At 34.9% G+C, this 12934-nt stretch overlaps 1 protein-coding gene across 1 annotated transcript in view; it reads right to left on the reverse strand.

Moving 5' to 3' along the window:
- The window catches only part of TMPRSS12 (transmembrane serine protease 12), a 93262-nt gene that overhangs the window by 59658 nt on the left and 20670 nt on the right, over positions 1-12934 (reverse strand). The gene's annotated exons all lie outside the window — the stretch shown is intronic.

A 12934-nucleotide genomic window follows, 5' to 3' on the forward strand; every position in this document is an offset into this window, starting at 1 on the left:
ACATTTGAGCAAGAAAAGAGGTTCTCTGAAGGTGACTCCTAGGCAAAATTACAGGGTGGCTTAGCCTCCTCTTTATAACCATAAGTTTTACCATAACAAACCTCAAGATCAAGGGCTTGACTTATAAAGTAGAGGGTTCCTAAGTTGACAAAGCATATGTTATGTCCACAATAATCCATCCCCAGCTCAAATTATCATCACTTAATTGTACAATTCTCATCGCTTTAACTTTCCCATGTTAATTTAATAGAAAAATTAATTGCTTTCATATTTTGTAAGGTGTCAACCTAAATATCATGATGTAGGAAAGAAGAAAAGATCACTGGAACAGGAAGTCCAGAAACAGATCCAAGTACATAAGAATTTAATTTCTTATTAAGGTAGCATTTCTTATTGATGGACAAAAGGATGAATTATTCAATTGAAGGTATTGGGACAACTAGTTAACCACTTGAAAAAGAAATAAACTTTGAGCTATAACTAAAACAACAAAATAAACTCCAGATGTATTAAATATTTAAATGTAAGAAAAATTTAAAAGAGTTCTAATCTTTTAGATATAAAGTGATATATCTGAGATGTCATTCAAAATAATTTAGGGGGTGGGAATTTGGTGGTGGTATAGATGAAACAAGATCAGATATGAGTTAATAACTTGAAATTAGGTAATGGATATATGGTAGTCTACTGGATATATGGTAGTCTACTAAACTATTCTACTTTTGTAAATTTTTGAAATTTTCTAGAATGAAACATTTTGTATATTAAATTAGCATGAGAATTTTAGAAATTAAACCAGAAAGAAAATATGGATGAATACATAAAATCAATATGAGAAAGGATTTTGTAAAACATGACAGTAAAAGAACAAGAAACAATTAACCTTGAAAACATTAGCTACCTGAAATAAACCAGCCCAAAAGGAAAAAAATGCTTGAGTCTTCTTATATGAAATATCTAGAATAAGCAAATTCATAGAGATAGAAAGTAGAGAGGTTATCAGGGGCTGGGAGAACGGAGGAAAAAGAAGGCATTGTTTAGTGAGAACAGAGTTTTTGGTTGGGGTGATGAAAATATTTTGGTAACATGGTAGTGATAGTTGCACAATGTAAAAGTAATTAATATCATGAATTGTACTCTTAAAATGATTGAAATGGCAAATTCTGTTATATATATGTTACCATAATTAAATTTAAAAACAAAAAAAGACTATCATGACAGCCTTTAGAAAAACAAATAAATAAGCAGCAACAACAAAGTACTGTAGGTTCAATATTGACAATTAAAACCCAAATAGTTAACAGTTGCTACATCTAGAATTGGATTAGGAAGGAGGAACTTTTGTTTACAAATGTTGAGATACATTTTGATCCTTCAGATTGGCAAACTGTATTTGTATGTGTATGTTTGATGATAATGCTCAGTACAGACAAGAGTTAAAGTAACACAGGCACCATTATTCACTGCAGAAAATATAAATAATTGGGCATTTTGGCAGTATGTATCAAGAACCTCTACTGCATTGCATTTGACTCTGCAGTCTACTTCCTAGACTTTATCCCAAGTAAACAGAAGGTGAACATAAAGATTTAGCTACATGAATATTTACCACAGGATAGGTCTAAATGTCCCATACATTGAATAAAATTTATTATATCTACAAAGTGGAATACAGAAGCAACTGTGTTGACATGGAAAGATGTTCATGTTACACAGTTTAACAAAAAGACTCATTTCACAGTATAATAGTTTGTAACAAAAAATTAACAGTGGTTATTTCTAAGAGATATAAGTGATTTTTATTTTATGTCATTTCTGTTTTCTCATTTTTTTTACTAAGTATGTTCTACTGGTTTATGTTTTTAATGCAAAATTTAACATATACTTAAACCATATGACCCAGTAATCCACTCCTAGGTATTTACGCAAGTGAAATGAAAACCTAGGGCACACAAAAACCTAAATGCAAATATTTATAGTGGTGTTACTCATAATTGCCAAAAATTGGAAATAACCCAAATGTCCTTTAACTGGTAGATGGATAAACCCACTGTGGTATATCCATACAATGGAATACTACTGAGCAATAAAAAGGAACAGATTAATGATACACTCAGTAACACGGATGAATCCCAAAGGCATTATGCTAAATGAAAGCAACTAAGCTCAAAAGGTTATATCCCATATGATTTCATTTATATGACACTTTGGAAAAGGTAAAATTATAAGAATAGAAAACAGATCAGTGGTTGGCTGAAGCTGGAGGAAGGGGTTGATCTCGAAGGATGGGGGAATTTTTGGAGGTGAAGAACTGTTCTATGTCTTGTAAGAGTACACTGTACTGTAAAATGATTTTTGTCGTGTCTCATTTAAAGAAAAGGTATGACATATTAATGGCACATAACAACATGGATGCATTTTGCTAAGTAAAAGAAGCCAGATTCAAAAAGGCTACATAATGTATGATACCATTTATATGGAATCCTGAAAAAGGCAAAACTATAAGGGAAAAAACAGCAGTGGCTGCCAAGGGTTGGGGTAGGGGTTGACTACAAAGGGGCACAAGAGAATTCTATGAGGTGATGGAACCTTCTAAATCTTATTGTGGTGGTTACACGGCTATATATATTATCAAAACTTGTAGAACACTAAAAGAGGTGAATTTTACTGCCTTAACAAAAAAGAAGAAAGTAAGTACATAAATGAGCAAAGAGAGAAAAGAAAAATAGATCAAAAAGGCAGGTTGTAGGAAAAGGCCTTTAGTTCTAGGTATTAATAGATATCAATACCAATGCACTACAACACATTCTCTCTCAGTGCCAATTACACAGACTATTAAAACAACATCCCAATCTAATACCAAAACCAGGCAAAGATGCTACAAAAAAGGAAAACTACCGGCCAATCTCCCTAATGAATATAGATGCAAAAATCCTCAACAAAATACTTGCAAATCGAATCCAAAGACACATTAAAAAAATCATACACCATGACCAAGTGGGGTTCATTCCAGGCATGCAAGGATGGTTCAACATAAGAAAAACAATCAATGTATTACAACACATTAAAAACTCGAAAGGGAAAAATCAATTGATCATCTCAATAGATGCTGAAAAAGCATTTGACAAAATCCAACATCCGTTTTTGATAAAAACACTTCAAAAGGTAGGAATTGAAGGAAACTTCCTCAACATGATAAAGAGCATATATGAAAAACCCACAGCCAGCATAGTACTCAATGGTGAGAGACTAAAAGCCTTCCCTCTAAGATCAGGAACAAGACAAGGATGCCCGCTGTCACCACTGTTATTCAACATTGTGCTGGAAGTGCTAGCCAGGGCAATCCGGCAAGACAAAGAAATAAAAGGCATCCAATTGGAAAAGAAGAAGTAAAACTGTCATTGTTTGCAGATGATATGATCTTATATCTAGAAAACCCTGAGAAATCGACAATACAGCTACTAGAGCTAAAAAACAAATTTAGCAAAGTAGCGGGATACAAGATTAATGCACATAAGTCAGTAATGTTTCTATATGCTAGAAATGAACAAACTGAAGAGACACTCAAGAAAAAGATACCATTTTCAATAGCAACTAAAAAAATCAAGTACCTAGGAATAAACTTAACCAAAGATGTAAAAGACCTATACAAAGAAAACTACATAACTCTACTAAAAGAAATAGAAGGGGACCTTAAAAGATGGAAAAATATTCCATGTTCATGGATAGGAAGGCTAAATGTCATTAAGATGTCAATTCTACCCAAACTCATCTACAGATTCAATGCAATCCCAATCAAAATTCCAACAACCTACTTTGCAGACTTGGAAAAGCTAGTTATCAAATTTATTTGGACAGGGAAGATGCCTCGAATTGCTAAAGACACTCTAAAAAAGAAAAACGAAGTGGGAGGACTTACGCTCCCTGACTTTGAAGCTTATTATAAAGCCACAGTTGCCAAAACAGCATGGTACTGGCACAAAGATAGACATATAGATCAATGGAATCGAATTGAGAATTCAGAGATAGACCCTCAGATCTATGGCCGACTGATATTTGATAAGGCCCCCAAAGTCACTGAACTGAGTCATAATGGTCGTTTCTTTCATAAGTTACATACTGTTGTTCTGTGACTTGCTATGTTCTTTTTTTTTTTTAATCTTCATTTTATTGAGATATATTCACATACCATGCAGTCGTACAAAACAAATCATACTTTTGATTGTTTACAGTACCATCACATAGTTGTACATTCATCACCTAAATCAATCCCTGACACCTTCATTAGCACACACACACAAATAACAAGAATAATAATTGGAGTGAAAAAGAGCAATTGAAGTAAAAAAGAACACTGGGTACCTTTGTCTGTTTGTTTCCTTCCCCTATTTTTCTACTCATCCATCCATAAACTCATCCATCCATAAACTAGACAAAGTGGAGTGTGGTCCTTATGGCTTTCCCAATCCCACTGTCATCCCTCATAAGCTACATTTTTATACAACTGTCTTCGAGATTCATGGGTTCTGGGTTGTAGTTTGATAGTTTCAGGTATCCACCACCAGCTACCCCAATTCTTTAGAACCTAAAAGGGGTTGTCTAAAGTGTGCATAAGAGTGCCCACCAGAGTGCATAAGAGTGCCCACCAGAGTGACCTCTCGGCTCCTTTTGGAATCTCTCTGCCACTGAAGCTTATTTCATTTCCTTTCACATCCCCCTTTTGGTCAAGATGTTCTCCGTCCCACGATGCCCACGATGCCTCTGGATACTCATAATACAAGATTATTATACAAGATAATACAAGATTAGAGGAAGATGAACAACGATTCAGCGTCCTTGAGGACCAGAGAATGGAAAATGAAAGAACAAAAGAAAGAATGGGGAAAAAAATAAAAAAAATCGAAATGGATCTCAGGGATACGATAGATAAAATAAAAACGTCCAAATTTAAGACTCACTGGTGTCCCAGAAGAGGAAGAGAAGGATAAAGGTCTAGAAAGAATATTCAAAGAAATTGTTGGGGAAAACTTCCCAAGCCTTCTAAACAATATAAATACACAAAGCACAAATGCCCAGCAAACTCCAAATAGAATAAATCCAAATAAACCCACTCCAAGACATATTCTGATCAGACTCTCAAATAATGAAGAGAAGGAACAAGTTCTGAAAGCAGCAAAACAAAAGCAATTCACCACATATAAAGGAAACAACATAAGACCAAGTAGTGACTACTCAGCGGCCACCATGGAGGCAAGAAGGCAGTGGCATGACATATTTAAAATTCTGAGAGAGAAAAATTTCCAACCAAGAATAGTTTATCCAGCAAAGCTGTCCTTCAAATTTGAGGGAGAGCTTAAATTTTTCAGACAAACAAATGCTGAGAGATTTTGCTAATAAAAGACCTGCCCTACTTCAGATACTAAAGGGAGCCCTACCAACAAAGAAACAAAGAAAGGAGAGAGAGATATAGAGAAATTTAACAGACATATATGGAATATTACATCCCAAATCACCAGGACACACATTGTTCTCTAATGATCATGGATCTTTCTCCAGAATAGACCATATGCTGGGACATAAAACAAGCCTCAATAAGTTAAAAAAAATTGAATTTATTCAAAGCACATTCTCTGACCACAATGGAATACAATTAGAAGTCAATCACCATCAGAGACTTAGAAAACTCACAAACACCTGGAGGGTAAACATGAGGGGGAGATGAAAACATTCCCGGATAATCAAAAGCTGAGGGACTTCATCACCAGTAGATCAGTCCTATAAGAAATGCTAAAGGGAACTGAGCAGTCTGAAAGAAAGGGACACTAAACAATTGACTGAAACCACATGAAGAAATAAAGATTTCCATTAAAGATCACATGGTAAATATAAATACCAATACTACTGTATTCTTGATTGTAACTCCACGATTTACTTCCTACAGGATATAAAATACATAAAATGTAATGATAAATCAGTGGTTTTGGACTCAATGTAAAATATGTAATTTTTGACAAGAACTACATAAAGGGGGGGAATGGAGGAATAAAGGAACATAGTTTATGTGTCCTTTTGAAGTTAAGTTGGTATCAAAGAAAAACAAGATTGTTATAGACTTAAGAGATTAAATTTAAGCCCCACAGTAAACACAAAGAAAGCATCAGAGAATATGACCATAGAGATGAAAAGTGGAGTATGGGTTACAAGAATTGGGGGAAGGGGCAATGGGGAGTTAAGAAAGGAGTATAGGGTTTCTATCTGGGGTGAAGGGAAATTTCTAGTAATGGATGGTGGGAAGGTGATGGCATTGCAACATTCTAAATGTGATTAATCCCACTAATGGAATGCTAGGGAGGGGTTGGACTGGGAAGATTTAGGCTGTATATGTTTCCACAATTGAAAAAAAAAAAGACAGTCTAAATAGACAATGACAATTAAATGTTAAGGATGACCCTGGATGGGATCTGAGGATTGAGGAGAGGAGGCTCAAAGGGACACAGCTGGGACATAAGAAAAAAAAAAAAAAAGGAAATATAGAATGTAAGCTTTGTATCAATGTTGAATTTCTTGAACTTCTTAGCTGTGCTTAACAGGAATGCATAAGAATGTTCTTGTTCATGGGAAATGTATATGTGAATTATATTGTTTGTTCAAGGATGTGTGCAGCCTGCTTTCATATGTTCAGAAGACAGAGCAATAGATGGTGGATGACAGGGAGGGAGGGAAAGAAAGAAAGAAATGGTGGTGTGACAGGATGTTAAAGTTAGTGGATGGGGTTATCGGGGGAGGGGAGTCGGGGTATGCTGGAGTTCTGTGTATGGGGTTTGTATTGTTTTTGCAGCTGTTCCTGTAAGTTTGAATTTATTTCAAAATAAAATTTTTAAAAAAATGTCAAAGAGAGAATTCTGAAAGCAGTAAGAGAAAGGCGATCCATCATGTACAAGGGAACCTCAATAAGACTGTGCAGATTTCTCCGTAGAAACCATGGATACAAGAAGGCAGTGGTATGATATAGTTAAGATACTTAAGGAAAAAAAACTGCCAACCAAGAATTCTTCAAAAATGGAGAGTTTAAAATATTTTCAGACAAACAGATACTGAGAGAGTTTGTGAACAAGATACCTGCTCTACAGGAAATACTAAAGGGAACACTACAGACAGATAGGAAAAGACAGGAGAGAAAGGTTTGGAGCACAATATTGGGTGATGGTAGCACAATAATGTAAGTGCACTGAACAAAAATGACTGTGAGTATGGTTGAGAGAGGAAAGTTAGGGGCATACAGGACACCAGAAAGAAAGATGGAAGATAAAGACTAGGACTGTGTAACTTAGTGAAACCTAGAGTGGTCAACGATTATGATTAAATGTACAAATGTGTGTTTACATGAGGGAGAACAAATGAATGTCAACTTCACAAGGTGTTAAAAATGGGGTGGTATTGGGGAAAAAAACACAATCAATGCAAACTAGAGTCTACAGTTAACAGTAACATTGTAATATGCTTCCATTAATTGTAACAAAGGCAACATACCAAAGCTAAATGTCTATAAAAGGAGGATATAAGGGAGGGATATGGGATTCTTGGCACTGGTGGTGTTGTCTGACTTTTTAATTGTATTTTATTTTTATTTTTTCTTTTGTTGCTTTTTAGTTGTCATTTTTTTCTTTCTTTTTCATTTTTGCCTCTTCCTCTTTCTTTGTGGAAGAAACGGAAATGTCCTCATATAGTTAGTGTTGGTGAATGAATAACTATGTGACTATAGGGAAATATTGTTTGCTTACTTAGAATGGAATGTATGGTGTGTGAATAAAGCCATCTAAAAAATAAACAGAGGCATACAGTGCTGGAGAAAATGTGGAGAAAGTGATGTACCTAATCACTGTGGATGGGGAAGTAGAATGGTGCAGTCCATGGAGGACTGTGTGGTAGTTCCACAGGAAGCTAAGTATGGGGTTCCCATATGGTCCTGCAATTTGGTTACTGGGTATATACTTGGAAGAAGTGTAAGGGGGACACAAATGGACACTTGCAAAATGGGGTTTATGGTGTCAATGTTCACGATTTGCAGTGGATGGAGATGGTCTAAGGGTACACTGACTGATGAACAGAATGGCAAACAGTGGTGTATACATACAATGGAATACTGAGCTGCTACAAGAAGGAGAGAAGTTGTGAGGTGAATGGACACTGAGGACAGTATGTTGAGTAAAATAAACTAGAAATTAAAGGAAAAACATTATAACGCATCACTAATATGGACTAACTATAATGTGCAAGCTCTGATAATTGAGTCTGAGAGCATAAGTTATCAGGGAAAGGCTTATTGTAAAGGTTACTAGATTGTAAGCTCTTACAGCAGTTACACCTATTTCTGAGTTGTAATGGTTATTTCTAAATTCTGAGATGCTGAGCTCTTTGTGTATAATCTGGTCAGTCCCTGGAGCTTTGGGTATCTGTGTGACACTTAAGATTCAGAGTCAGAGTCCAGCAGCTACGAATGTCAGCATTACCCCATATAGCAAATGTTAAGGAGTCTGAAAAAAAGAGATCAGACTTCAATTAGAGATATGAATGAAATGGACTTGGTTAGGACTAAGGTAAATCAGACTAAAGGGAAAAGGATGATACTGACTGTTTTAAAACTTCAACTTCTGTGTGAAACCAAAAGAAGAGATTTTATTAGGCACAAAATCTACATTTTTGTAACACATTATATAATGTGCCTTGTATGGTGGGTTTATTCAAACACCATAATTACATGGAATGTTGAATAGGGAGTGAAATCTGGCTGGTCTGTACAGGTTAGTGTGAGGCTCCAATATATCTGAGTAATTTGGGCAGAGAATAAAGATGAATTTGCAAAGTCTCCTTGAGGGACTGGAGGAAAATGTGGGAATATTAAATTTCCCCACCTGGAGAATTAATGATACTCTCACAAGCTTTGGAGACTACCAATTTGGAAAGCTGAGCAACTTGATCTTGAGGCTTGCCCTTATGAAGCACTGCAAAGAAGAAGCTAAGCCTACTTAAAATTGTGCCTAAGAGTCACCCGCAGAGAACTTGTGTTGTTGCTCAGATGTGGCCTCTCTCTCTAAGTCAACTGCAGGTAAACTCACTGTCTTCCCCTCTATGTGGGATATGACTCCCAGGGTGTAAATCTCCCTGGCAATGTGGGATATGACTCCCAGAGAATAAGCTTGGCCCTGGCATCATGGGATTGAGAAAGCCTTCATGGACAAAAAAGGGGAAGAGAAATAAAATAATATAAATGATCTTTCAGTGGCTGAGAGATCTCAAATAGAGTCGAGGGGTCATTCTGGAGGTTATTCTTATGCATTACATAGACATCCCTTTTTAGTTTTTAGTGTATTGGAATAGCTAGAAGGAAATACCTGACACTGTTGAACAGCAATCCAGTAACCTTGATTCTTGAAGATGAAAGTATAACTATATAGCTTACACTGTGTGACCGTGTGATTGTGAAAACTTTGTGGTTCCCATTCCCCTTATACAGTGTTTGGACAGATTAACAGAAAAATGAGGACAAAAAGTAAATGAATAATAGGGCGAGATGGGGGGTATGGAATGTTTTGGGTTTTCTTTTTTAGTTTAACCTTTATTCTTATTCTTTTTGTGTGTGGTAATGAAAATGTTCAAAAATTGTGGTGATAAATCCACAACTATATAATGGTACTGTGAACAACTGATTGTACACTGTGGATGATTGTATGGTATGTTAAAATATCTCAATAAAATTAAACTTTAAAAAAAGATGGAAGCAGAGATTGGAGTGATGCAGCTTCAAGCCAAGAAACATCAGGGTTGGCAGGAAGAAGTGGAAGTTGGATGGAGGCAAGGAAGTATTCTCCCTTAGAGCTTACGGAGGAACCATAGCTTTCAACACCTTGATTTTTTTACTTCTAGCCTTCAGAACTATGAGAGAATAAATTTCCACTGTTTTAAGTAAAAAAAAAAAGGGGGGGGGAGGTTAAGACATTTACAGATTTACAGATAAACAAAAGCTGAAAGAATTCATAACCAGAAGAATCTGCCCTACAAGAAATGGTAAAGGGGGTCCTTCAGACCAAAATAAAAGGACACTAAACAGTAAGTTGAAATCATAACAAGAAATAAAGAAAAACGGTAAATGTATCTATACAGGTAAATATAAAATCCTATATTATTGAACTTTAGGTTTATAACTGCTTTTTCCCCCATATGACTTAACAGGCAAATGTATAAAATCTGCTTCATGGGCATACAATGTATAAAGATACAATCTGAGCCAGTAACAATATAAAGAGGGAGGGATGGAGATATATAGTAGAAAGTTTACTACTGAAACTAGGATGGTACCAGTCAAAGTTGTTATTCGTTTAAGATCTTAATGGGAGTTATAAAGGTAACCACTAAGAAAATAACTAAAAATATACAGAGAGGAATAAAAAAGGTGTACTACAAAAAGGTAACTAAATACAAAAAAAAGGCAGTACTGGAGTAATTCAAGAATGTAAATATCATATGTTTATTTAAAACATACAAAAAACAAATGGCGTAACAAATAAATGTAAATCTTTTTTTCTCAGTTATTGCATTAAATGTCAATGGATTAAACTTCCCTATTAAAAGGCAACTACTGGAAGATGTGATGAAAAAAAGCAAGATCCATCTACATGCTACCTACAAGAAATTCACTTTAGGTAAAAAGAAAAAAAAAAAAAACCCAAAGAAATTGAAAATAAAAGGGTGGAAAAAGATAACAAATGCAAACAGCAACAAATGAGAGCCAGAATGTCTACATAATTGTCACACAAAATAGAGTTTAAGTCAAAAAGGGTATAAGAGACAAAGAAAGACATTATATAGTCATAAAAGTTTCAATTCATCAAGAAGATATTATTATAAACATATATATATATGTACCTCACAACAGAGCCCCAAATATATGAAGCAAAAACTGACAGAATTGAAGGGAGAAATACATAGTTCTATAACCATAGTTAGAGACTTCAATACACCACTTTCAATAATTGACAGGCTATCTAAACAGAATATAAATAAGGAAATAGAAGACATGAACACATTAACCAATTAGACCTAAGGCGCATAAATAGAACATACCACTCAACAATGGCAGAATACACTTTCTTCTCAAATGCACATGGAACATCTTCTAGGATAGACCATATGTTAGGCCACAAATCAAATATTAATAAATTTTTAAATACTGAAATCATACAAAGTATCTTCTCGGAACACAGTGGAATAAGCTACAAATAAATAACAGAAGAAAAACTGTAAAATTTATGAAAATGTGGAAATTAAACAACACTATTAAAAACCCAAAAGGTCAAAAGAGAATTCACAAGGGAAACTGGAAAATATCTTGAGACAAATGAAAACAAAAACACAACATACCAAAGCTTATGGGATATGTTGAACATAAGGCTCAAAGAAAAATTTGTGGCTTTATGCCTACATTAAAAAAGAACAAAGATCACAAATCAATAACCTAACTTCACCCATAAAGAAATTGGAACAAGAACAACAAAATAAACCCAAAGTTAGTAGAAGGAAGGAAACAGTAAAGATTAGAGATAAATGAAATAGAGAATCAACAAAACTAAAAGTTGTTTTTCTAAAACATCAATAAAATTGACAAACCATTAGGTGGACTGACAAAGAGAAAGAGAGGACATAGAACTAAAACCAAGAATGGAAGTGGGGACATTACTACCGAACTTACAGAAATAAAGAGGGTACTATGAACAATAGTTTGCCATAAATTAGTAAACCTGAATGAAACAGACAAATTACCTAACCTGATGCAAGAAGAAAAAGAAAATCTCAACAGACAAATAACAAGTAAAGAGATTGAATCAGGAATTAAAAACCTCCCAACAAAGACAATTCCTGGATCATATAGTCTCACTGCTGAATTCTACCAAACATTTAAAGACTATTTAACACCAATCCTCTCAAATTCTTCCAAAATATAGAAGAGGAGGTATTATTACCTCATTCTATGAAGCCAACATTACCTTGATACCAATGCCATATGAAGATAGCACAAGAACAGAAAATTACAGATCAACTGGAAAACCAAATCCAACAATATAGTAAAAGGATATATACTGTGACTAAATGGGATTTATTCCAGGAACGCAAGGATGGTTCAACGTAAGAAAATCTGACAATATAAAACACCATATTAATAGAATAAAGAAAAACAAACCATGTGATAAATTGATGCAGAAAAGGCATTTGACAAAATCCCACATCCTTTCATGACAGAAACACTCAGAAAACATGGTAAAGGGCATTTATGAAAAACCCAAGGCAAGTATCATACTCAGTGGTGAAAGACAGAAAGTTTTCCCCTATAAGGATGCCTGCTTTGACCACTTTATTCAACACTAAACTGGAGATTCTAGCCAAAGCAATCAGGCAAGAGAAGGAAATAAAGGGCATCCATATTGGGAAGGAAAATGTAAAAATTATTCACAGATGACATGATCCCATATACAGAAATTCCCAAAGAATGTACAATAAAGCTAATAGAACTAATAAATGAACTCTAGAAAGTTGCAGGAGATACAGATAAACACACAGAAGTCGGCTGGGTTTCTATACACCCGTAATGGGAAATCTGAAAAGGAAACAAAATAATTCCAATTCCAAAAGAATTCCAAGTATCTAAAAGAATAAAATGCCCAGGAATAAATTTAACCAAGGAGGTCAAACTGAAAACTATAAAACATTGCTGAAAGAAATTAAAGATAACCTAAAATGGAAAGAGATCCCATATTCATGGATTGAAAGGCTTACTATTAAGATGTCAATACCACCTAAAGTGATCTACAAACTCAATGCGATCCCTATCAGAATTCCAGCAGCCTTTCTGCAGAAATGGAAAAGCTGATCCTCAAATTCA

The sequence above is a fragment of the Choloepus didactylus genome, chromosome 8 (assembly GCF_015220235.1).
Source record: "Choloepus didactylus isolate mChoDid1 chromosome 8, mChoDid1.pri, whole genome shotgun sequence".
NCBI lineage: Eukaryota > Metazoa > Chordata > Mammalia > Pilosa > Megalonychidae > Choloepus > Choloepus didactylus.